At 44.8% G+C, this 24,072-nt stretch overlaps 1 pseudogene; it reads right to left on the reverse strand.

Moving 5' to 3' along the window:
- Nucleotides 1–58: 58 nt before the first annotated feature.
- On the reverse strand, nucleotides 59–23,752 carry LOC135564239 (laforin-like; annotated as a pseudogene).
- Nucleotides 23,753–24,072: the final 320 nt, after the last annotated feature.

A 24,072-nucleotide genomic window follows, 5' to 3' on the forward strand; every position in this document is an offset into this window, starting at 1 on the left:
CGGCAGACACTCACCCACAACTTGGCAGCAACACTCCACATCATACGGGGCTCCTCCCTCATGTCTCCAGGTAGCAAACAGAGGTGCGCATGAAGTCCCCCATGGCGATTACCAGTGTCTCCTTGTTGATTTAGACCGCCGCCCTCCAGGGAGTGACAAAATAATGCTCCTTCCTCTTGCTCCATCCCAGGACAAACATAAGGCCTTACAGTGAACGTAGAACGTGTGACCGTTCTCCAGGAGACCTTTCAGCAGGAAAACATTCTGGGGTAGCATCCTCGTCCTTTCTGATTAGTCTTTACCCAGATCCACACAAGGATGCAAAAGAGGAGGGCTTCATGACTGATCTACAGTCTACTTCTCTCCTGGTCCTTGAGAGACACATCTGCAGTCCTGAACATACCCCAGAGCCCCCCATCCAGCAAGGAGATCCACATGATAGGCAAGGCCACAATCCCAGGCGACAGTCCCTGTACAGGTGTATCATGGTCTCTGGGGTCATATCCTGCCCGGGGTCGCGGTAGTAGCCGGAAAAGATGTTGACCACGTCCCCCTCCTTCTGGAAGTTCACCAACATAGTCACGCCCAGCTCCTCCTTCAGCTTGAGGGTCACTTGATCCAGCTGGCGAGGGCAGCTACCCAGAAACACCCAGGACTATGGGAACAGAGCAGAGTGGGTACAGGCGGTGAGGGAGTGGGATTGATGCCCAGACACCCAGTAAAGGACCCTGGTAGCAGTGAAGGGGCACAGGGGTTGAGGGACTGGGGTTGATGCCCAGACAGACCCAGTAAAGGACCCTGGTAGCAGTGAAGGGGCACGGGGGTTGAGGGACTGGGGTTGATGCCCAGACAGACCCAGTAAAGGACCCTGGTAGCAGTGAAGGGGCACAGGGGTTGAGGGACTGGGGTTGATGCCCAGACACACCCAGTAAAGGTGGAAAATATGGAGGGAAACCTAGAGGGTGAAAGAGCTAAACGCACTAGTCTGCTAGTCTGATTCCTGGGGAGAGCTGTGGTATTTTTAGAAACTGTCTCCCAGACAGACCAAAGGCAATTGATCTAAAGCTGTTTTCACTCATCTAATTTCTCTCCACACGAAAGAGACCGATTCAAAAAAATCCCCACTTCTCAGAAAAGCCATCAGTCGATCTCATCTCTCCCTCCTCTCTCGCTCTCTCACTCTCTCTCCTCCTGTAATTTTCTCTGGCAGTGATGTTCCCTGACCTCCTCCATTCATTTTCTGCCCTGTCACTCTGAGACCAGACTCCATTTAGCTTGAGTAAACTCAACAGTCAGTGGGAGGAAGTTACCCGTAAAAGAAGCGACAGCGTCACCGAATGATGCCCTTGAGTGACACCACAAGGACCCCTCTCTGGTTGGGCCAGCAGCTGGTGCCACAGACTTCTGGGTATTTATGGGAAACTAGGGCAGTGAAACTCAAAGACGCTCCTGATTTGCATAAGAGTTCAATGGAGATTATTCAGGAACATTTGCCTCCACTTTAAATATACAGCTGGAGAAAGACTCCTTTCTACACCCAGAAACTCTTAATTTCTTCTAAAATCCAGTGATATTTTGTTATTCACAACTGTCATAGAAATGGGCATATTCTTTCAACACAAAGATACAGTTGAATAGCCTCATTATTTTGTAATTATTTTGTAATTTTTTTGTATTTAGGAGCATCTACATTGTAAAAAAAAGTTTTGGAGATTAAGTCAAAATAACTTATTTCATCTATTCAAGTCAACTAAATGTGCAAAATGTGTTGATTTGACAAATAATGTTAACATAAACATAAAAAACCAAGTTCAGTTAGCAAAGAACAATTTGCTCAGTCAACTTTCCAATCAGAACTAATAAGTGAAATAAACTAAAACAAGATCCTAGTTGTGTTGTCGTAACATGGCAAGTTATAATAACTATAAATCATTACATTGTCTTACATTCCCTCAACTTTCAAATTAGATCCAATAAGTCAAATGAACTAAATAAAGACAATAGTTGTTTGACTTTAAATGTCAAGTCAGGATAACAACAAATCTGTACATTAACTTAACTAACTTACAAAATTAAGTTAAATCGGCTAAGACCTATGTGTTCATTTAAACTTTTAAGTCAGAACCAAGATTTCAAATCAGTGGTCTGTGCAACTGCACATGTATTGGTTTGTGGGTTTTAATTATTGCCCTAATAGTGTACCTATTGTTTAATAGCAGAAACATTTTTTTTATTTTTGAATTTGTGAGAGTTTTTGCCTTTCCACATTGTGATTGAGGAAAAATACATCTTCCATGCGTGTTAACTATTTTTATACCCTACTTAATAAAGGGAGCCATGGAAGGCCACAATACAGCTGCTCATAAGTAAGAATCCCTATTGGGGTGCCAACAATTGTCACAATTGGCATTTTGTTGATCTGTTTGTTTTAAATGGAATTTGATTGGTACAATTTTTCTGGAGTGACTTCCCCCATATTCCTTGCAGCCAATAAATTCATGTTTTGTCTGTGAGGGCAAAGGTCACATGCAATTTCTAATTTTCTCATTTCTGACACCAATGCACCAAATGTTAAAGAATATCGAGCCACATAGCACTTCTACCGAAGTCGAAGCCTCTCCTTGTTCGGGTGGTGCTCGGCTGTCGACGTCACCTGTCTTCTAGCCATCATTGATCCATTTTTCATTTTCCATTGGTTTTGTCTTGTCTTCCAACACACCTGGTTTCAATCCCATTCATTACCTGTTGTGTATTTAACCCTCTGTTTCCCCTCATGTCTTTGTCAGAGATTGTTTGTTTGTTCAGTGTTGTTTGTATTGGTGCGTGACGGGTCCTCGTACCCACTTTGTTTTATTGTTATTTAGTGTTGGAGTTATGTTTCATTTATTGTTATTAAACAACTCCATTTCATTCAGTTTGATTCTCCTGCGCCTGACTTCCCTGCCACGTATACACACGACTCTGACACTGTGTCAATTGTGTGGGCTATGGGTTCATATTGTGTTAGCTGAGGGTTACAGGTTTTTACTGCATGAAGATCTACACATGTGTAACTAAGGCCTATAGCTTATTCCAGTAAGACTAACTGTAAGTCGCTCTAGATAAGCGCGTCTGCTAACTGACTAAACTGTAGGAGAATGATTGACATATACTATTTCTCCATGCATGTACATGTATTAGAGATCCTTTTATTGGGTCTAAGCTTTCATGGCTAGCCATCAAACAGTTGGTGTTTGGTGAGGCCAATGTTGTGAAAGTAATATGTGTAATGTTCCAATTGGTTATAAAATAGATTAACTACAAAAAACACAGAATGCATCAGATCAGCTGTCCAATTGTGTGATATTAGTGTTTCTGTTTTGCTGTTTCTGAGTTTGCTCCTTGTTTGCGTATTGATAGGGAATATAGATCAAACTTAATTTGGTTTAGCACTTGGTCCTTTTAATTATAGTAATCAATTCTTAAACAAGTGTACCATGTTTAGATTTTTTTTTTTTATATATTTACTTAAGCCTTGTCGTACTAGCACAATTTATTTTAGAACTCATTGTTAATTTATAGGCGGCGGCGTCATTTCAGGAAGTGGCTTGATCAAGACCGTGCTTTGCCAACTCTTCTACTGCATTCAACAGGTTTCTAAACTGGAGTGAGTAGCTTGGCAATAGGTGAGTATCTCCTTTAAAACAATACAACCGCTAGCATGTTATTTACCAACTTGGTAACCTACACGATATAAATATTTATTGGGTAAGTTAACAAGTGGCCTTTGTAAAAAAGAATGAAAACTTTTCAGCACAAGAATAGCAAGGACATTGGACACTATGTTACATGCTAGCTAGCTGGTTAGCAGAAAGAAAAACTGATTTGGCTACGTTTGATAAATAGTATTTTACTATATCAGTTTAAATTGGATTACTTGTGCAATTCTGCTACGTGTATGTAATGGTGCGTGCTGGTGGCAGGGAAAACAGGCGCAGGAGATCGAACTTGGTATAAACGGAGCAGTTTAATAAGTGCTCAAAAACTCCAAAAAACAAAATATATAAAGTGGGTACAAAACCCATCGCACACCAGAACATATCTTGCACAATGCTTACAAACAAACAATCCCCGACAAGGACAATGAGGGGGAACAGAGGGTTAAATACACAACATGTAATAAATGGGATTGGAACCAGGTGTGATACAAGACAAGACAAAACCAAAGGACCGCCGAACAAGGAGAGGGACCAACTTCGGCGGAAGTCGTGACTGTCTGCAATAGGCTGAAAGAGGCTGGACTGAGGGCTTGTAGGCCTGTTGTAAGGCAGGTCCTCACGCAACAACGTCGCCTATGGGCACAAACCGTAGCTGGACCAGACAGGACTGGCAAAAAGTGCTCTTCACTGACTAGTTGTGGTTTTGTCACACCAGGGGTGATGGTTGGATTTGCGTTTATCGTCGATGGAATAAGCGTTACACCGAGGCCTGTACTCTGGAGCAGGATCGATTTGGAGGTCATTGCAGACAATCTCAACGTTGTGCATTACAAGGTATACATCCTCCTCCCTCATGTGGTACCCTTCCTGCAGGCTTATCCTGACATGACCCTCCAGCATGAAAATGCCACCAGCGATACTGCTCATTCTGTGCGTGATATCCTACAAGACAGGAATATCAGTGTTCTGCCATGGCCAGCGAAGAGCCCAGATCTCAATCCCATTGAGCACGTCTGGGACCCATTGGATCGGAGGGTGAGGGCAAGGGCCATTCCCCCCAGAAATTTCAGGGAACTTGCAGGTGCCTTGGTGGAAGAGTGGGGTAACCCCTCACAGCAAGAACTGGCAAATCTGGTGCAGTCCATGAGGAGGAGATGCAGTATTTGATGCACCAGATAATGCACCTGGTATTGACTTTTACTTTTGATTTTGACCCCCCCCCCTTCCTTTGTTCAGGGACACATTATTCAATTTCTGTTAGTCACATGTCTGTGGAACTTGTTCAGTTTATGTCGTATGTCTCAGTTGTTGCATCTTGTTATGTTCATACAAATATTTACACATGTTAAGTTTGCTGAAAATAAATGCAGTTGACAGTGAGAGGACGTTTCTTTCTTGCTGAGTTTAGTCGCGTGGTCTTTTTAAAGTTCAGAGCACTTAACATGTCACGTTATCCTAGCTTAGACAATTTTGTTATTTAAACTTTAAATGTAGTTATAAGTGTTTTATTATTTATGATAACTTTATTAAAAATTGACATAACAAAATTGGAAAAAGATTCAACTAAAAATGGTTGGTTATACTGACATGATGAAATGTTTTTATTTGTCAACGGAAATGTTGCTTTAGTTATGATAACTCAAGATTTATTGTTGATATAATGTTTAAGTTGATTCAAATGAGAATAGTAAGTTAGACTGAAAAATGAAGCAGTGGACTTAACTGTCTTTTATTTGTCAACAATAATGTAGCTTTAGTTAGAACTCCACATAAAAGGTTTTAAGTTGATTCAAAAATATTAAATTAACAAACATCAAATTAATCGTCTGTTTGTCAAAATGAATGTAATAAAAGCTAGGATAACGTGAAATGTGAAGTACTCTGAGCTTGAAAAAGGTTGAAAAAAAAAGTTGAAACAACAAATAAGTTTTTACAGTGTCGTTTTTCGTGTTCTCCTCCCTGTCTGGTGTACTTAACCGGCCCTTTTGGCACTGATGAAGGTGTGGGCTGGTGTGAACTTAACCTTCTCCACTGGGTAAACATGGCCAACCAGTCAAAGCACTGGCATGGAAGTAAAGAGGAGCTTACAGCAGAAACAAACATCTCTAAACTATCGAAATCACCCAGCCATACAAACAGGTTTGAATTGCATTAGCAAGACAATGGTAGAGAAGTCCTTGGGAGTCACCTCTGATCGACGCGTAACGAACAATGTTCCTGCAAAGTGCATTAACCTCCCTTTCAGATAAACAATGATAAATGTATTAGAGAACGGGCTGTGTTTGATACCGGTGGCTATACTGATACCAGCCTGGAAGTCTCATTTAAAAAGCTATTATTAAAGGAGAGGTATACAAGTTCATGTGCCTCCTGCAGTACAGAGGTCCTTGACAAAGGCTTTTAAGGTCTTGGGCCACAAATTAAAACCAGGTTGGACCTGGCCACCCTCTGTTTCATTTTAAGGTGTACAGTATATCCAAAGCTTCAGGTGGACCAGGCTAATTTTGTCTGTGTCCAGCAGCTCACCTCACAAGGTGTGTGCACTGGGCAAAGATGGCAAGTGTGTGTGCGTGCATGTCTGTGTGTTTGTGAAAAGTTTTTTTTTAAATGTAGGCATCAAATAGTTACTTATTTTAATACAGATTCCAAAAAAGGACTACTTTTTAAAGAGCGACTGCCTTTAAAAATCAATGAATCCCTTTGAAAACGGCCTATATGGCATCGATATGAGATAGAAACAGTTATTCTAGTGACAATTTACTACAGTGTAAAGGATCATTTCCGAACATCCCTGCGTCACAACGGGTACATGACGGTTGGGTTTTGATTTGACGATGTCCATTAGCCCACGAACATGGGGTGAACACCTGCGGTGATTGCTCTCTATCCAGTAGCATAGACAGTGAGACAGACCTGCCCATCAGAGCCAACTTTGTTACCATAAGACAATGTGTCTCACATTTTTTTACTTGAGAAATACTGCAGCTAGCACCTTAAATATGAAATTGCGCAGCTAAAACATCCTCGGCAAAAACGTCTAAATAAATCAAATTTTATCAGTCACGTGCGAATACAACGCAGTGAAATTCTTACTTACGAGCCCCTAACCAACAATGCAGTTCCAAAAAAAATACAGAAGAATAACAGATAAAAGTAACAAGTAATTAAAGAGCAGCAGTGAAATAACATTAGCAAGGTTATATACAGGGGGGTACCGATACAGAGTCAATGTTTGGGGGCACCGATTATTTGAGGTAGTATGTACATGTAGGTAGAGTTATTAAAGTGACTATGCATAGATGACAACAGATGGTAGCAGTGGAGTAAAGAGGGGGTGAAAGGAGAGGGGGGGCACTGCAAATAGTCTGGGTAGCATTTGACTAGATGTACAGGAGTCTTATGGCTTGGTGTTAGAAGCTGTTTAGAAGCCTCTTGGACCTAGACTTGGTGCTCCGGTACCGCTTGCCATGCGGTAGCAGAGAGAACAGTCTATGACTAGGGTGGCTGGAGACTTTGACCATTTTTAGGGCGTTCCTCTGACACCACCTGGTATAGAGGTCCTGAATGGCAGGAAGCTTGGCCCCGGTGATGTACTGGGCCATTCGCACTACCCTCTATAGTGCCTTGCGGTTGGAGACCGAGCAGTTTCCATACCAGGCAGTGATACAACCAGCCAGTATGCTCTCGATGGTGCAGCTGTAGAAATTTTTGAGGATCTGAGGACCCATGCCAAATCTTTTCAGTCTCCTGAGGGGTTATAGATTTTGTCGTGCCCTTTTCACGATTGTCTTGGTGTGCTTGGACCATGTTAGTTTGTTGGTGATGTGGACACCCAGGAACTTGAAGCTCTCAACCTGCTCCACTGCAGCCCAGACGATGAGAATGGGGGCGTGCTCTGGCCTCTTTTTCCTGTAGTCCACAATCATCTCCTTTGTCTTGATCACGTTGAGGGAAGGGTTGCTGGCCTAGCAGCACACGACCAGGTCTCTGACCTCCCTATAGACTGTCTCGTCGTTGTCTGTGATCAGGCCTACCACTGTTGTGTCGTCAGCACATGTAATGATGGTGTTGGAGTTGTGCCTGGCCGTGCAGTCATGAGTGAACAGGGAGTACAAGAGAGGACTGAGCACGCAACCCTGAGGGGCCCCTGTGTTGAGGATCAGCATTGCGGATGTGTTGTTACCTACCCTTACCACCTGGGGGCGGTCTGTCAGGAAGTCCAGGATCCAGTTGCAGAGGGAGGTGTTTAGTCCCAGGGATGAGCTTTGAGAGCACTATGGTGTTAAACGCTGAGATGTAGTCAATGAATGGCTTTCTCACATAGGTGTTATTTTTGTCCAGCTGGGAAAGGGTAGTGGGGAGTGCAAAGGAGATTGCATCATCTGTGGATCTGTTGGGGCGGTATGCAAATTGGAGTGGGTCTAGGGTTTCTGGGATGATGGTGTTGATGTGAGCCATGACTAGCCTTTCAAAGCATTTCATGGCTACAGATGTGAGTGCTACGGGTCAGTAGTCGTTTAGGCAGGTTACCTTAGTGTTCTTGGGCACAGGGACTATGGTGGTCTGATTAAAACACAGGGAGAGGTTGAAAATGTCAGTGAAGAGACTTGCCCGTTGGTCAGTGCATGCTCTCAGTACACGTCCTGCTATTCTGTCTGGCCGTGTGGCCTTGTGAATGTTGACCTGCTTAAAGGTCTTATTCACATCGGCTGCGGAGAGCGTGATCACACATTTTTCCAGGTCAGCTGGTGCTCTCATGCATGTTACAGTGTTATTTGCCTCGAAGCGAGCATGGAAGTAGTTTAGCTCGACTGGTAGGCTCGTGTCACTGGGCAGCTCTCGGCTGGGCTTACCTTTGTAGTCTGTAATGGTTTACTGGCCCTGCCACATACGACGAGCGTCAGAGCCGCTATAGTACGATTCGATCTTTTTATAACATTTTATAAGTATGTTATTACATAATAATTGCATTTGAACTGCATAGCAATGAGCCAAGAGTTTTTCTAACTACTGTGCCCAAGAGGAATAATGACTATTCCTTATTTCATGTAATAACTTCATTATCATAAAGCAATTTCCAAAGTCCTATGTAACAACAGTGTTGCTATTGTAATAATCAGTTACTACACATGTATAAAAACTTGATGTCAAGTGTTACTGTACTACCTTAAGTCTCAAATTGGTCTATTCTAATGTAGAGGCGTTTCCATGTCTCTCATGTATTTCATTATGAGAGATTACTATAGGCTATATTAAGATTCATATCTAAGAGCTTTTGATCCATGTGCTTTTGATGATATATTTAGACTAATTCAACTCTTCGTCATGAAATATTTGGCAGCCATTTAATGAAATATAAAAAATCTGAAAATGTTCATGTTCAAATACCTTCAAATATTATTTGATGTTCTGTGAACTATTTAAAATACTTTCTAATATTATTTGTTTTTATGAGATACATTTGAATATCAAAGAAAATATTTGCCTTTTAGTTGGTACAGCATTTTCAAATAAACTGCAAAATACAACTATCGTCTGCCCTGTAATTAACTGCTCAACTCTATTTCCAATCTGAACATTGAATGACTGCATTTAATACAACCACTCAACCTGCTGTCAGTAAATTACTTCATATAGCCCAAACTGCCAATGAACCATTATGACACACAGCCAAATTACTTGCCATCTCTCTTAAAGTTTGTGAAGAAGGTGGGAAATTAAGAAATTCAATGATGATGATGATGACAGTCTGGCTATCACATTGCAAATAGTTATCAGTGACCTCCCAAAAGTTTTCCCCTCCTATTCACAGAAATCTCTTTTAAGGTCTTTAACACTTTTAATCTCTCGTTCCTCTAATAGATTTGGCAAGCGAGGGCCAACGAAATGAGCTATCTATGAGGTGCCGAGTCCCTCACAAAACCCTGTTTGCATTGTAATTAAAAATGAGTGGGAGAGAGAAGGCTAGTAGCAGACATGAGAGAGTAAGGGTAAGCATGGCTGGCTGTCACTGCTCAGAGATTGAAGAGGGTCCCACTCATGACATGAGGATGTGGTGGGTGGAGCTATTCATCTCAGGATCAAATCAATAAAAGTGTTATGTGACATGGTGAGGTAGAATCCAGGAGCAGAGAAGAGAACCAGACAGAGAACCAGTGGTTTAGGAAAAAACTTGAATACTTTACTGGAAAACGTTCAACAGAAGGTACATAATTAAACTGTGAAAACATGAAACACTAAGACTCAAACTCACTCAGGAGACACCGCACAGGGCAAACAAATCAAGCTTCTGTAAACGATAACAAAACAACAACTCACTTAAAAGGGAATTATAATTAGCCATCACACTGCACACTGCCATATCCCATCTGGACAAGAGGAATACCTATATAAGAATGATATTCATTGAGTAGAGCTCTGCATTCAACACCATAGTACCCTCCAAACTCATCATTAAGCTTGAGACCCTGGGTCTTGACCCCACCCTGTGCAACTGGGTCCTGGATGTCATGACGGGCCGCCTCCAGGTGATGAAGGTAGGAAACAACCTCTCCACTCCGCTGATCCTCAACACTGGGGCCCCACAAGGGTGCGTTCTCAGCCCTCTCCCTGTTCACCCACGACTGCGTGGCCATGCACGCCTCCAACTCAATCATCAAGTTTGCAGATGACACTACAGTGGTAGGCTTGATTACCAACAACGACGAGACAACCTACAGGAAGGAGGTGAGGGCTCGGAGTGTGGTGTCAGGAAAATAACCTCTCACTTAATATAAGCAAAACAAAAAAGATGATTGTGGACTTCAGGAAACAGCAAAGGGAGCACCCCTCTATCCACATCGACAGGACAGCAGTGGAGAAGGTGGTCAAGTGTTATGTTCCTAGGTGTACATAAACAGTAGGCAATTAAGGTCACAGTTATGAAAACTTAGGACACTGAAGATGACTTTCTACTGACTCTGAAAAACACCAAAATAAATATGCCTAGGGTCCCTGCTCATCTGCGTGAACGTGACATAGGCGTGCTGCAAGGAGACATGAGGACTGCAGATGTGGCCAGGGCAATAAATTGCATTGTCCGTACTGTGAGACACCTAAGACAGAGCTACAGGGTGACAGGACGGACAGCTGATCATCCTCGCAGTGGCAGACCACGTGTAACAACACCTGCACAGGATTGGTACATCCGAACATCACACCTGCGGGACAGATACAGGATGGCAACAACAACTGCCCGAGTTACACCAGGAACGCATAATCCCTCCATCAGTGCTCAGACTGTTCACAATAGGCTGGACTGAGGGCTTCTAGGACTGTTGTAAGGCAGGTTCTCACCAGACATCACTTGCAACAACGTCGCCTATGGGCAAAAACCCACCGTCGCTGGAACAGACAAGACTGGCAAAAAGTGCTCCTTCACTGACGAGTCAAGGTTTTGTCTCACCGGGGTGATGATCGGATTCGCGTTTATCGTCGAAGGAGTGAGCGTTACACCGAGGCCTGTACTCTGGAGCGTGGTCGATTTGGAGGGGTGGAGGGTCCGACATGGTCTGGGGCGGTGTGTAACAGCATCATCGGACTGAGCTTGTTGTCATTGCAGGCAATCTCAACGCTGTGCATTACAGGGAAGACATCCTCCTCCCTCATAAGGTACCCTTCCTGCAGGCTCATCCTGACATGACCCTCCAGCATGACAATGCCACCAGCCATACTGCTCGTTCTGTGCGTGATTCCCTGCAAGACAGGAATGTCAGTGTTCTGCCATGGCCAGCTGTCACGCCCTGACCTTAGAGAGCCTTTTTATTCTCTATTTTGGTTAGGTCAGGGTGTGACTAGGGTGGGTACTCTAGTTTGTATATTTCTATGTTGGCCTGGTATGGTTCCCAATCAGAGGCAGCTGTCTTTCGTTGTCTCTGATTGGGAATCATATTTAGGCAGCCTTCTCCCACCTGTTGTTTGTGGGATCTTGATTTTGTATTGTTGCTTTTGAGCCCTACAAACCTGGACGTTTCATTTTGTTACTCTTTATTTTGTTTTGTTGCTGGTTCACTTTAATAAATATGTTGAACGCTTTCCATGCTCCATCTTGGTCCGACCATTCTTACAACGACGAGCGTTACAGAAGATCCCACCACAAACGGACCAAGCAGCGCGGCCAGGAGGAGCACACATCCTGGACATGGGAGGATATCTTGGACGGTAAGGGATCCTGGACGTGGGAGGAGATCCGGGCCGGAAAGGATCACCTTCCATGGGAGCAGACGGAGCAACGACGACACCAGGGTTCTCGACCACGATGGAAGCCCGAGAGGCAGCCCCTCCAAATTTTTTGGGGGGAAAACGGGGTGGTTGGTGGAGTCAGGGTTTGAACCAGAGCCAACTCCCTGTACTCACCGTGGGGAGTGTGTGACCGGTCAAGCACCATGTTTTGCAGTGATATGCAATGTGTCTCCAGTGCGCATCCAAAGCCCGGTGCATCCTGTGCCAGCTCCCCGCACTTGCCGTGCGAAGGTGGTTCTTTGTCCAGGACGCATTGTGCCAGCTCCAGGCCTCCAGTGCGCCTCCATGGTCCAGTATATCCTATGCCAGCTCCATGCACCCGGCCCCTAGTGCGTGTCTCCAGCCTGGAACGTTCTGTGCCTGTTCCACGCACGAAGCCTCCAGTGATGATCCATGGCCCGAAGCATAAAGTGATAATCCATGGCCCGAAGCCTCCAGTGATGATCCATGGCCCGGAGCCTCCAGTGAGAGCCTTTTCCCACCTGTTGTTTGTGGGATCTTGATTTTGTATTGTTGCTTTTGAGCCCTACAAAGCTGGAGGTTTCGTTTTTGTTACTCTTTATTTTGTTTTGTTGCTGGTTCACTTTAATAAATATGATGAACACTTTCCACGCTGCTTCTTGGTCCGACCATTATTACAACGACGAGCGTTACACCAGCGAAGAGCCCGGATCTCAATCCCATTGAGCACGTCTGGGACCTGCTGGATCGGAGGGTGAGGGCTAGGGCCATTCCCCCCAGAAATCTCAGGGAACTTGCAGGTGCCTTGGTGGAAGAGTGGGGTAACATCTCACAGCAAGAACTGGCAAATCTGGTACAGTCCATGGGGGGAGATGTACTGCAGTATTTAATGCAGCTGGTGGCCACACCAGATACTGACTGTTACTTTTGATTTTGATCCCCCCCCCCCCCTTTGTTGGGGTGGCAGGGTAGCCTAGTGGTTAGAGAGTTGGACTAGTGACCGGAAGGTTGCAAGTTCAAACCTCCGAGCTGACAAGGTACAAATCTGTCGTTCTGCCCCTGAACAGGCAGTTAACCCACCGTTCCTAGGCCGTCATTGAAAATAAGAATTTGTTCTTTAACTGACTTGCCTAGTTAAATAAAGGTCAAATAAAAAAATAAAAAAATAGTTCAGGGACACATTATTCAATTTCTGTTAGTCACTTGTCTGTGGAACTTGCTCAGTTTATGTCTCAGTTTTTGAGTTTTGTTATGTTCATACAAATATTTACACATGTTAAGTTTGCTGAAAATAAATGCAGTTCACAATGAGAGGACGTTTATTTATTTTTCCTGAGTTTATCACTGACAAACTGAATTGGTCCATGCACACAGACAGTGTGGTGAAGAAGGCGCAACAGCGCCTCTTCAACCTCAAGAGGCTGAAAAAATGTGTCTTGTCACTGAAAACCCTCACTAACTTTTACAGGTTAGGTTACTTTTGCACCATTGAGAGCATCCTGTCGGGCTGTGTCACCGCCTGGTATGGCAACTGCACCTCCCACAACCGCATGGCTCTCCAGAGGGTGGTGTGGTCTGCTCAATGCATCACTGGGGGCAATCTACAATACCCAATGTCACAGGAAGGCAAAAAAGATCATCAAGGACAATAACCACCGGAGCCACTACCTGTTCACCCCGCTTCCATCCAGAAGGCGAGGTCAGTACAGGTGCATGGCCACGCAGTCGTGGTTGAACAGGGAGTACAGGAGAGGGCTGAGCACACACCCTTGTGGGGCCCCAGTTTGAGGGTCAGTGAAGTGGAGATGTTGTTTCCTACCTTCACCACCTGGGGGCGGCCCGTCAGAAAGTTCAGGACCCAGTGCACAGGGAGGGGTTGAGACCCAGCTTTGATGGTACTATGGTGTTGAATGCTGAGCGTATAGTCTTCTTACATAGGTATTATTTTTGTCCAGACGGGATAGGGCAGTATGCAGTGCGATGGCGATTGCGTCATCTGTGGACCTGTTGGGGGTCTAGGGTGGCCGGTAAGGTGGTGGTGATATGATCCTTGACTAGTCTCTCAAATCACTTCCTGATGACAGAAGTGAGTGCTACAGGGCGGTAGTCATTTAGTTCAGTTATCTTTGCCTTCTTGGGTACAGGAATAATGTTAGCAATCTTGAAGCATATGGGGACAACAGACTGGGATAGGGAGCCATTTAAATGTGTCTTTAAGTCAGCTGGTGTGCGCATGCTCTGAGGACGTGGCTAGGGATGCCGTCTGGGCCAGGAGCCCTGAAGGGGTTAACATGTTTAAATGTTTTACTCACCTCAGCCACTGAGAAGGAGGGGGTGGGCGTAGTTTTGATAGTTTATCCTCAAAGCGGGCAAAGAAGGTGTTTAGTTTGTCTGGAAGCGTGACGTCGGTATCTGTGACGTGGTTGTTTTTGTTTTTCTAGTCCATGATTTCCTGTAGACCCTGCCACATACGTCTCGTATCTGAGCCATTGAATTGCGACTCCAGCTTGTCTCTGTACCGGCATTTCGCTTGTTTGATTGCCTTGCGGAGGGAATAACTACGTAGTTATCAGCGTAGTTATTATCACCAGACCTCTTTCCATGGTTAAATGTGGTGCATTGCGATTTCAGTTTTCCGCGAATGCCGCCATCCATCCACGGTTTCTGGTTAGGGTAGGTTTTAATAGTCACAGTGGGTATGACATCTCCAATGCACTTATTTGTAAACTCACTCACCGAGTCAGTGTATAGATCAAAGTCGTCCTCTGAGGCTGACTGGAACATATAGCAGTCCGCGTGATCAAAACAATCTTGGAGCTAGGATTCCGATTGGTCAGACTAGCGTTGAATGGTTCTCGTCCCTGGTACATTCTGTTTGAGTTTCTGCCTATAAGCCAACACCAGCAAGATGGCGTCGTTTTCGGATTTGCCGAAGGGAGGCCGGGGGAGGGCTTTGTATGCATCGCAGAAGTTAGAGTAGCAGTGGTCGAGAGTATTAGTCCTACATGTCTTGCAATCAGTATGCTGATAGAACGTAGGTAACGTTGATCTCAAATTTGCTTTGTTAAAATCCCCAGTTACAATAAATGCAGCCTCAGGTTTATAGTTACTGGTTTACACCAAGTCCAGTGAAGTTCCTTGATGGCCATCTTGGGGGGTGTACACAGCTGGGACCATAACTGACGAGAATTCTCTTGGTAGGTAGAATGGTCGGCATTTGATTGCAAGGAATTCTAGATCGGGTGGGCAAAAGGACTTGAGTTCCTGTGTGTTGGTATGATCACACCATGAGTTGTTAATCACACCCCCACCCTTCCTCTTCCCAGAGGCGGCGCGATGCATGGAGAAGCCTGGTGGCTGGACCGATTCCAACAACATTTCCCGCCATGTTTCTGTGAAATAGAGAATGTTACAATCTCTGATGTCTCTCTGGAAGGAAACCCTTGCTCGAATTTCGTCTACCTTGTCAAGAGACTGGACATTGGTGAGTAGTATACTCGGCAGCGGTGAGCGATGTGCCCGTTTACGAAGCCTGACCAAAAGACCACTCCTTCTGCCCCTTCTGCGTCGCCGTTGTTTTCGCTCAACTGCTGGGATTAGATCCATTGTCCTGGTTGGTGGTCCGAAGACAGGATCTGCTTCAGGAAAGTCGTATTCATGGTCATAAGGTTGGTAAGTTGACGTTGCTCTTATATCCAATAGCTCTTCCCAGCTGCATGTAATAATACTTAAGATTTCCTGGGGTAACAATGTAAGAAATAATACATTTAAAAAAGAATACTGCATAGTTTCCTAAGAATACGAAGCGTGGCAGCCATCTTTGTCGACGCCATTTTAGTATCTAAGAGAGAGAGAGACAGAGAGAGATCTAAAATGAGATTTGTTTCCAGCTGCCAACACCCACACGGTTGAGGGATGAGCGCGGCAAAGAAGGGATGCCACCTGTGGGAAGACAATGGGGCTATGGGTGTTGTTACCTGTTGAAGTGCATAGCCTGCTGGCCGGCCATGCCAAAGTAAGGGTGTTTTCACAATTTAACTCAGTTTGTTTAGCTTCATTGTTTTGTGCAGTGTGAACACTCCAAAGCAACTCATACCCCTCAAAAGAGCCCCAGAAGCGAACTGAACTGAAGCTTATTTTCTTTCAATTCTTTCTATTTCATTTTGCTATGTCTAATGTAGATTCATGTGATGATTCATGTGATATTTCAGTGACTGAAAACTTTCAACAATATCTATGGGCAAAGAAAATGTTATAAATAGCTCTCCAAGGAATGCGATGACTAACATGACAAAAGGAACTGATGACGCACTACCCAATTTCGAAATTGCAGCTTGTGCATTCTACTATTTCAACTTTCAAGAGCACGTTTAAAGCTGGACTGAGTGCATGTCAGAGCAAAAACCAAACCATGATATCGAATTGTCCGTAGAGATCCGAGACACAGATCTGGGAAAGGGTACCACAAAATGTCTGCATCATTCTTAAATGGAAGAAGCTTGTAACCACCAAGAATCTTCCTAGAGCTGGCCGTCCGGTCACATTGAGCAATCAGGATAGAAGGACCTTGGCCAGGGAGGTGACCAAGAACCCGATTGGCACTCTGACAGAGCTCCAGAGTTCCTCTGTGGAGATAGGAGAACCTTCCAGAAAGACAACCATCTCTGCAGCACACCACCAGTCAGGCCTTTGGCCAGACGGAAGCTACTCCTCAGTAAAAGGCACATGACAGCCCGCTTGGAGTTTGCCAAAAGGCACCTAAAGGACTCTACGACCATGAGAAACAAGATTCTCTTGTCTGATGAAACCAAGATAGAACTGTTTGGTCTGAATGCCAAGCGTCTCGTCTGAAGGAAACCTGGCACCATCCCTACGGTGAAGCAAAGTGGTGGCAGCATGTTTTTCAGCAGACTAGCCAGGATTGAGGGAAAGATGAACGGAGTAAAGTACAGAGAGATCCTCGATGAAAAACTGGGGCGAAGGTTCACCTTCCATTGCTCGCGTTTCTTGGCCCAAGCAAGTCTCTTCTTCTTAATGAATCAAATAAAATGAAATTGTATTAGTCACATACAACAGGTGTAGACCTTACAGTGAAATGCTTACTTACGAGCCCCTAACCAACAATGTCGTTTCAAAAAAATACAGATAAGAATAAGAAATAAAAGTAACAAGTAATTAAAAAGTAGCAGTAAAATAACAATAGTGAGACTATATACAGGGGAGTACCGGTACAGAGTCAATGTGTGGGGGAAATGGTTAGTTGGGTTTATATGTACATGTAGGAAGAGTTATTAAAGTGACTATGCAAAGATGATAACAACAGAGAATAGCAGCGGTGTAAAAGGGGGGGGGGGTGCAACGCAATTAGTGTGGGTAGCCATTTGATTAGATGTTCAGGAGTCTTATGGCTTGGGGGTAGAAGCTGTTTAGAATTGCCATGAGGTAACAGAGAGAACAGTCTAGGACTAGAGTGGCTGGAGACTTTGACCATTTTCAGGGCCTTCCTCTGACATCGCCTGGTATAGAGGTCCTAGATGGCAGGAAGCTTGGCCCCAGTGATGTACTGGGCCGTTCGCACTACCCTCTGTAGTACCTTGAGGTCGGAGGCTGAGCAGTTGCCGTACAAAGCAGTGATGCTCTCGATGGTGCAGCTGTAGATCCATTTGAGGATCCATTTGAGGACCCATGCCAAATCTTTTCAGTCTCCTGAGGGGGAATAGGTTTTGTCGTGCCCTCTACACGACTGTCTTGGTGTGCTTGGACCATGTTAGTTTGTTGGTGATGTGGACACCAAGGAACTTGAAGGTCTCAACCTGCTCCATTGGTGTCTTTTAGTAGTGGTTTCTTTGTAGCAATTCGACCATGAAGGCCTGATTCATGCAGTCTCCTCTGAACAGTTGATGTTGAGATGTGTCTGTTACTTGAACTCTGAAGCATTTGTTTGGCCTGCAATTTCTGAGGCTGGTAACTAATGAACGTATCCTCTGAACCAGAGGTAACTGTGCGTCTTCCCTTCTTGTGGCGCTTGATGGTTTTTGCGACTGCACTTGAAGAAAGTTGTTGAAATTTTCTGGATTGACCGACCTTCGTGTCTTAAAATAATGATGGACTGTCGTTTCACTTTGCTTATTTGAGGTGTTCTTGCCATAATATGGACTTAGTATTTGACCAAATAGGGCCCTCGCGCTCCTGGCTGCAGACCACTCGCTCCCCACAGTTTGGGAACCACTGCACTAGACTACTGCAATAAACCCTCTCACATTGGTTTCACAATAGAGATACAATCATAATGTGCAGGTTCACAGAAAAAAACGTGTTGTTTTTGGTTAGGCCTATTGATTGTCATGGACGCACAGAAATTCCAAAATGTGTGTTTTTAGTTCAGTTTATTTGTTTTTCAATATGTGATCTATAGGCTAAGATAGCTGTTTATTTGATTGTAGGATTTGAATAGTGTGATAAGACACCAACATGGATGGATGACGGATCACCACCTCAAGCTGAACCTCGGCAAGACGGAGCTGCTCTTCCTCCCGGGGAAGGACTGCCCGTTCCATGATCTCGCCATCACGGTTGACAACTCCATTGTATCCTCCTCCCAGAGCGCTAAGAACCTTGGCGTGATCCTGGACAACACCCTGTCGTTCTCAACTAACATCAAGGCGGTGGCCCGTTCTTGTAGGTTCATGCTCTACAACATCCGCAGAGTACGACCCTGCCTCACACAGGAAGCAGCGCAGGTCCTAATCCAGGCACTTGTCATCTCCCGTCTGGATTACTGCAACTCGCTGTTGGCTGGGCTCCCTGCCTGTGCCATTAAACCCCTACAACTCATCCAGAACGCCGCAGCCCGTCTGGTGTTCAACCTTCCCAAGTTCTCTCACGTCACCCCGCTCCTCCGCTCTCTCCACTGGCTTCCAGTTGAAGCTCGCATCCGCTACAAGACCATGGTGCTTGCCTACGGAGCTGTGAGGGGAACGGCACCTCAGTACCTCCAGGCTCTGATCAGGCCCTACACCCAAACAAGGGCACTGCGTTCATCCACCTCTGGCCTGCTCGCCTCCCTACCACTGAGGAAGTACAGTTCCCGCGCAGCCCAGTCAAAACTGTTCGCTGCTCTGGCCCCCCAATGGTGGAACAAACTCCCTCACGACGCCAGGACAGCGGAGTCAATCACCACCTTCCGGAGACACCTGAAACCCCACCTCTTTCAGGAATACCTAGGATAGGATGAAGTAATCCTTCTCACCCCCCCCCCCCCCCTTAAAATATTTAGATGCACTATTGTAAAGTGGCTGTTCCACTGGATGTCTTAAGATGAACGCACCAATTTGTAAGTCGCTCTGGATAAGAGCGTCTGCTAAATGACTTAAATGTAATGTAAATGTAACATGTGGTGAGAATCACTGCATAGGGTACAAAATCTATTCTAGCTCTTAAAGGGGCAATAGCCTACATTGGGTGTACAATTTTTGACTACAGCATTATTTAATCTGCAGTTATTCTTCTGTTATTTATTCTGTTACCAATAATATTTACATGTTAATAGTATCTTCTGATCACAATTATTATGTCTCATCTTTTAACTAAATGCAATCTTAGCTTCCAAAATGTAAGTAGGTACGGTATATCTAGCTGTCCATTAACACATTCTGATGTCCATCAAAGCCCAGAGTGCATTGAGTGAATGTTGGAAAAAGATTGTGATTCCTTTCTAAACGTAATAATGTGAATGCAAAGAGGATTCATTCAAAGGCAAAGGCAGTGTGAAAACAAAGAGCACTGCCTTTTTTTTACCCCAGAGTTCACTTTAAAGAGGACTGAGATTGGTTATTTTAAAGAGGACTATTTGTGAAAACATGTGCTTCATCTCGTCCATGCGACATGTCACCTCGATCAAGTGTCCAACAGGGTGGCATGACACCCCATCCACCAGGTTGCTCTGGGCGTTGACATAACATCTTTGGATTAAAGGTGATGTGGTGGTAGGTAATTGGCCTTCAAGTAGGCATACAACACCAAATAAAGACAGTTATTCATAAAGTTATTATTCCGATTCACTGTTGATCCAAGTATTTCCAAATAGGCCTAGAGCACTGTGAGCTAGGCTACATGGAAAACCATCCCATGCGTATTTCCAATGCTAATAATTCTGGGGCTGATCTAGTAATAGTGGTAGTGCCCCCGCCTGGATAGATCCCCTGCTTCACCACTCGCTTTCTGAACTCTATCCCTCTCATCCATCTCATATTCTAATCTATCTTCCAACCAAACTTCATAATACCCAAAGAAAACATATCATATACAGCAGATGAGTTAGATTGCAGGGAATGATGGATGAGATGTGGTCATTTGGTGTGACATTGTAAGGCCTTCTGTCCTGGTATTTCTCAAGGTGGTAATTTATGCATCATTAATCACTGCGAGCCACCCTTTCTGTCGGAAACAAAGAGCCAGAGCCTCGAGCCTGTGCAATTCAAAGACATGTCTTTGCCGCCATCAAGTGACTGAACTGCGTATTACAGTTGAAAGAGCAACAGGCAGAATACATAAAAGGCTGTAGGCCTATCTATGCCATGGAAACAGACGTGGATATATACTAAACAAAAAAATAGATGCAACATGTAAAGTGTTGGTCCCAAGTTTTATGAGCAGAAATAAACAATCCCAGAAATGTTCCATATGCACAAAAAAGCTTATTTCCCTCAAATGTTGGGCACACATTTGTTTACATCCCTGTTAGTGAGAATTTCTCCTTTGCCAAGATAAAGCATCCACGTGACAGGTGTGGCATATCAAAAAGCTAATTAAACAGCATGCTCATTACAGAGGTGCACCTTGTGCTGGGGACAATAAAAGGCCACTCTTAAATTTGCAGTTTTGTCACACAACACAATGCCACAGATGTCTCAATTTTGAGGGAGCAAGCAATTGCCATGCTTACTGCAGGAATGTCCACCAGAGCTGTTGCCAGAGAATTGAATGTTCATTTCTCAACCGTAAGCCACTTCCAACGTTGTTTTAGTGGTAGTGAGTATTTCAGTCTGTAATAAAACAGTTTTGTGGGGAAAAACTCATTTTGATTGGCTGGGCCTGGCTCCCCAGTGGGTGGACCTATGCCTTCCAATACCCACTCATGGCCACGCCCCTGCCCAGTCATGTGAAATCAATAGATTAGGAAATAATTCATGTATTTCAATTGACTGATTTACTCAGTAAAATCGTTGAAATTGCTGCATGTTGTGTTTAGGTTTTTGTTCGGTATAGTTGAGCATTTAGCCTAACTTATATTATCATAATTAGTTGTGTTGAATATTAGTCCAATCTTTCACCAAACCATATATTTAAGATATATATCGCTTTAGTCGACATGTTGCGTTTCATCTGCAAATGGGCATATTTATTTAATAAATATGAAATTGGAGGGCAGAAATTATTAAATATTAAAGCATTAGACCTCTCACTAAAGGTGTCAGTCATACAAAAGTTATACTTAAATCCAAAGGGGTATTAGATTATGAGAGAGAGAGAGAGAGAGAGAGAGAGAGAGAGAGAGAGAGAGAGAGAACCTCCTACAACCGTATATCCAAAACATCTTCCCCAGCAATACAGACAACCCCCCCAACACACCATATCTCCTCAAACATCTCCACACATTTGATCATTTTATAGAACTCAAACTCAACCCTAAGGCACGCAGAGACCATCCCATTAAACAGTAGTAAAGGGTCTGTTATCCCCCCACCTTTGACCCTGTTCCTCCTTGTTAGCCAAATAGCTAACTTTGCCTGAGCAAACAGAAAATTCAACAAAACACATTTTTCTTTCTCCTTACTCGAATACCTGTATCCCATTATAAACATCCCAACAGCAAAAACCACCCCCAACCTGTCACACAGACATTCCAACAGAGACATTAATGGCATTAACCTGGTGCACACAGAAAACACATGAATTACAGTTTCTTTCATTTGACAGAAAGGACACCCCTGCCCAATTCCCGGATCAACCCGTGCCAACCAGCTGTTAGTGGCCAGGGCTCCATGAAGAACCCTCCACTGGAGGTCCCCTGACCTCTTTGGTACTGGGGGTTTGTAGAGCGCCCTCCATCTAAAACCCACCATACTCTCCGCCCCACATACCCCCTGCCACTGATGTGCCTTCACTCCTGTTAGGCTTCTAATGCTCCTAACCTTAACGCAGAGGTTGTACAGGTACACCCCCAACACTTTAAGCCCTTCACAACCCCACTGCAAATCCCCTGGAAGCAGAGGAGGAGCCCTATCCCCCCATGCCCCACATAACAGAGCTTTGCTCTTTCCCCAGTTTACCTTAGCTGATGAAGCTCCCTCGTACACCTTCAGACTGGTCTCTAGTTCCTGCATATCTTGCCCATCCCTGACCATCACAGAAACATCATCTGCATATGCTGAGACTGCTATTCCTGTCACCACATCCATGCCTGTCCAGCACACTCCCCGTAGTCTCCTGCGTAGCAGTCCTAAAAAAGGCTCAATGGCTAGTGTGTACAGCTGCCCAGATAGAGGGCATCCTTGTCTAATGCCCCGTCTCACCCAGACTGGCCTACTGAGCCCCCCTCCCACCTTAACCATACATGACGCCCCAGCATACAACAGCTTCACACAGGTCACAAAACTCTTCCCAAACCCAAACACAGACATCACATTAAACAGATACTCATGATCCACTCTATCAAAAGCCTTCTCTTGATCTAAAGAGACCAGTCCAAAGTTCACATTAGAACCTCTCGACAAGTCCAACATGTCCCTAATCAAGAACAAGTTGTCCGTGATTGAGCGTCCCGGTACACAATATGTCTGGTCCTTGTGTATTATAGAGTCCAGATGGGACTTCAGTCTGTTAGAGAGGACCTTGGCAAAAATCTTGTAGTCCGCACAGAGTAATGCCACAGGCCTCCAGTTCTTAAGTTCACACAAGTCCCCTTTTTTGGGCAGGAGAGTCAGAGCCGCCCGACGGCAGCTCATCGGCAACTCTCCTACCCCGACGCAATCACGCAACACGCAAAAGAAATCCTGTCCAATTGTTCCCCAGAATTTTTTGTAAAATTACACTGGAAGTCCATCGACCCCGGGTGCACGACCGGGGGACATCTGGGTTACTGCCTCTGCCAGTTCATGTGACAACAGAGGAATTTCCATTTCATCCCTCTGTGCCCGAGAGAGCTTAGGGAGTCCTGCGAACAAGACCTGAGCACACATAGGATCACACATTTCTGCCCTATACAATTCAGTATAAAACTCCACAGTCCGCTCCCGCATCTCCCCCACCACAGAGGTCACCCGCCCATCAGACAGCCGTAGACAATGCATACCCTTGGCTTCACTGCTCTGTCTTTCCAAACCAAAGAAGAAGGAGCTGGGAGCATCCATCTCCTTGAGCATGGAGAACCTAGCTCTTACAAGTGCTCCCTTTGCTTTAACCTGGAAAAAACTGCCCAGGTCCCTACGTAATTCGGCTAAGTTAGCCTGGAGGCCTACATTGCCTTGCCCCACCATCTCTACCTCCATCTCACTAATACACCGCTCTAGTTCCCCCAATACTCTCCTAGCCTCTGAGGATGAGAGAGCTGTGTACTGTTGACAGAAAAGCCGAATTTGCACTTTCCCCACATCCCACCATTGACTCAGAGACTCATACTCCTCTCTTCGCTGCCCCCATCTTTCCCAAAAAGTCTGGAAACCTGAGCAAAAAGTGGCATCTTGTAAGAGCTTTACATTGAACTTCCAATAAGATGCCTGCTGGGGCCCTGGTGAATTAGACAGCCGAGCCATGGTTATGTGGTGATCCGAAAACCCCACTGGGAGAATGGTAGCACCCAGTAGCCTATTGCTCTGATTCCTGGACATGTAAAAACGATCAAGTCGAGCTGCACTCACCCTAGCCCCAAAAACCTTCACCCACGTATACTGTCTTGTGTTTGGATGTTTAGTTCTCCAAACATCCACTAGGTCAAACTGATTAAAGATATCCCTTAACACTCCCACTGACACTGAATGAGGCTCTTCCCCATTTCTGTCTTTTGTAAAATCCATTGTACAGTTCCAGTCACCTCCGATCACCAGCGTCTCCTCAGGCGCTACTTGTGAGAGTT

This window comes from Oncorhynchus nerka, linkage group LG24, assembly GCF_034236695.1.
Source record: "Oncorhynchus nerka isolate Pitt River linkage group LG24, Oner_Uvic_2.0, whole genome shotgun sequence".
In the NCBI taxonomy this organism is placed as follows: Eukaryota; Metazoa; Chordata; class Actinopteri; order Salmoniformes; family Salmonidae; genus Oncorhynchus; species Oncorhynchus nerka.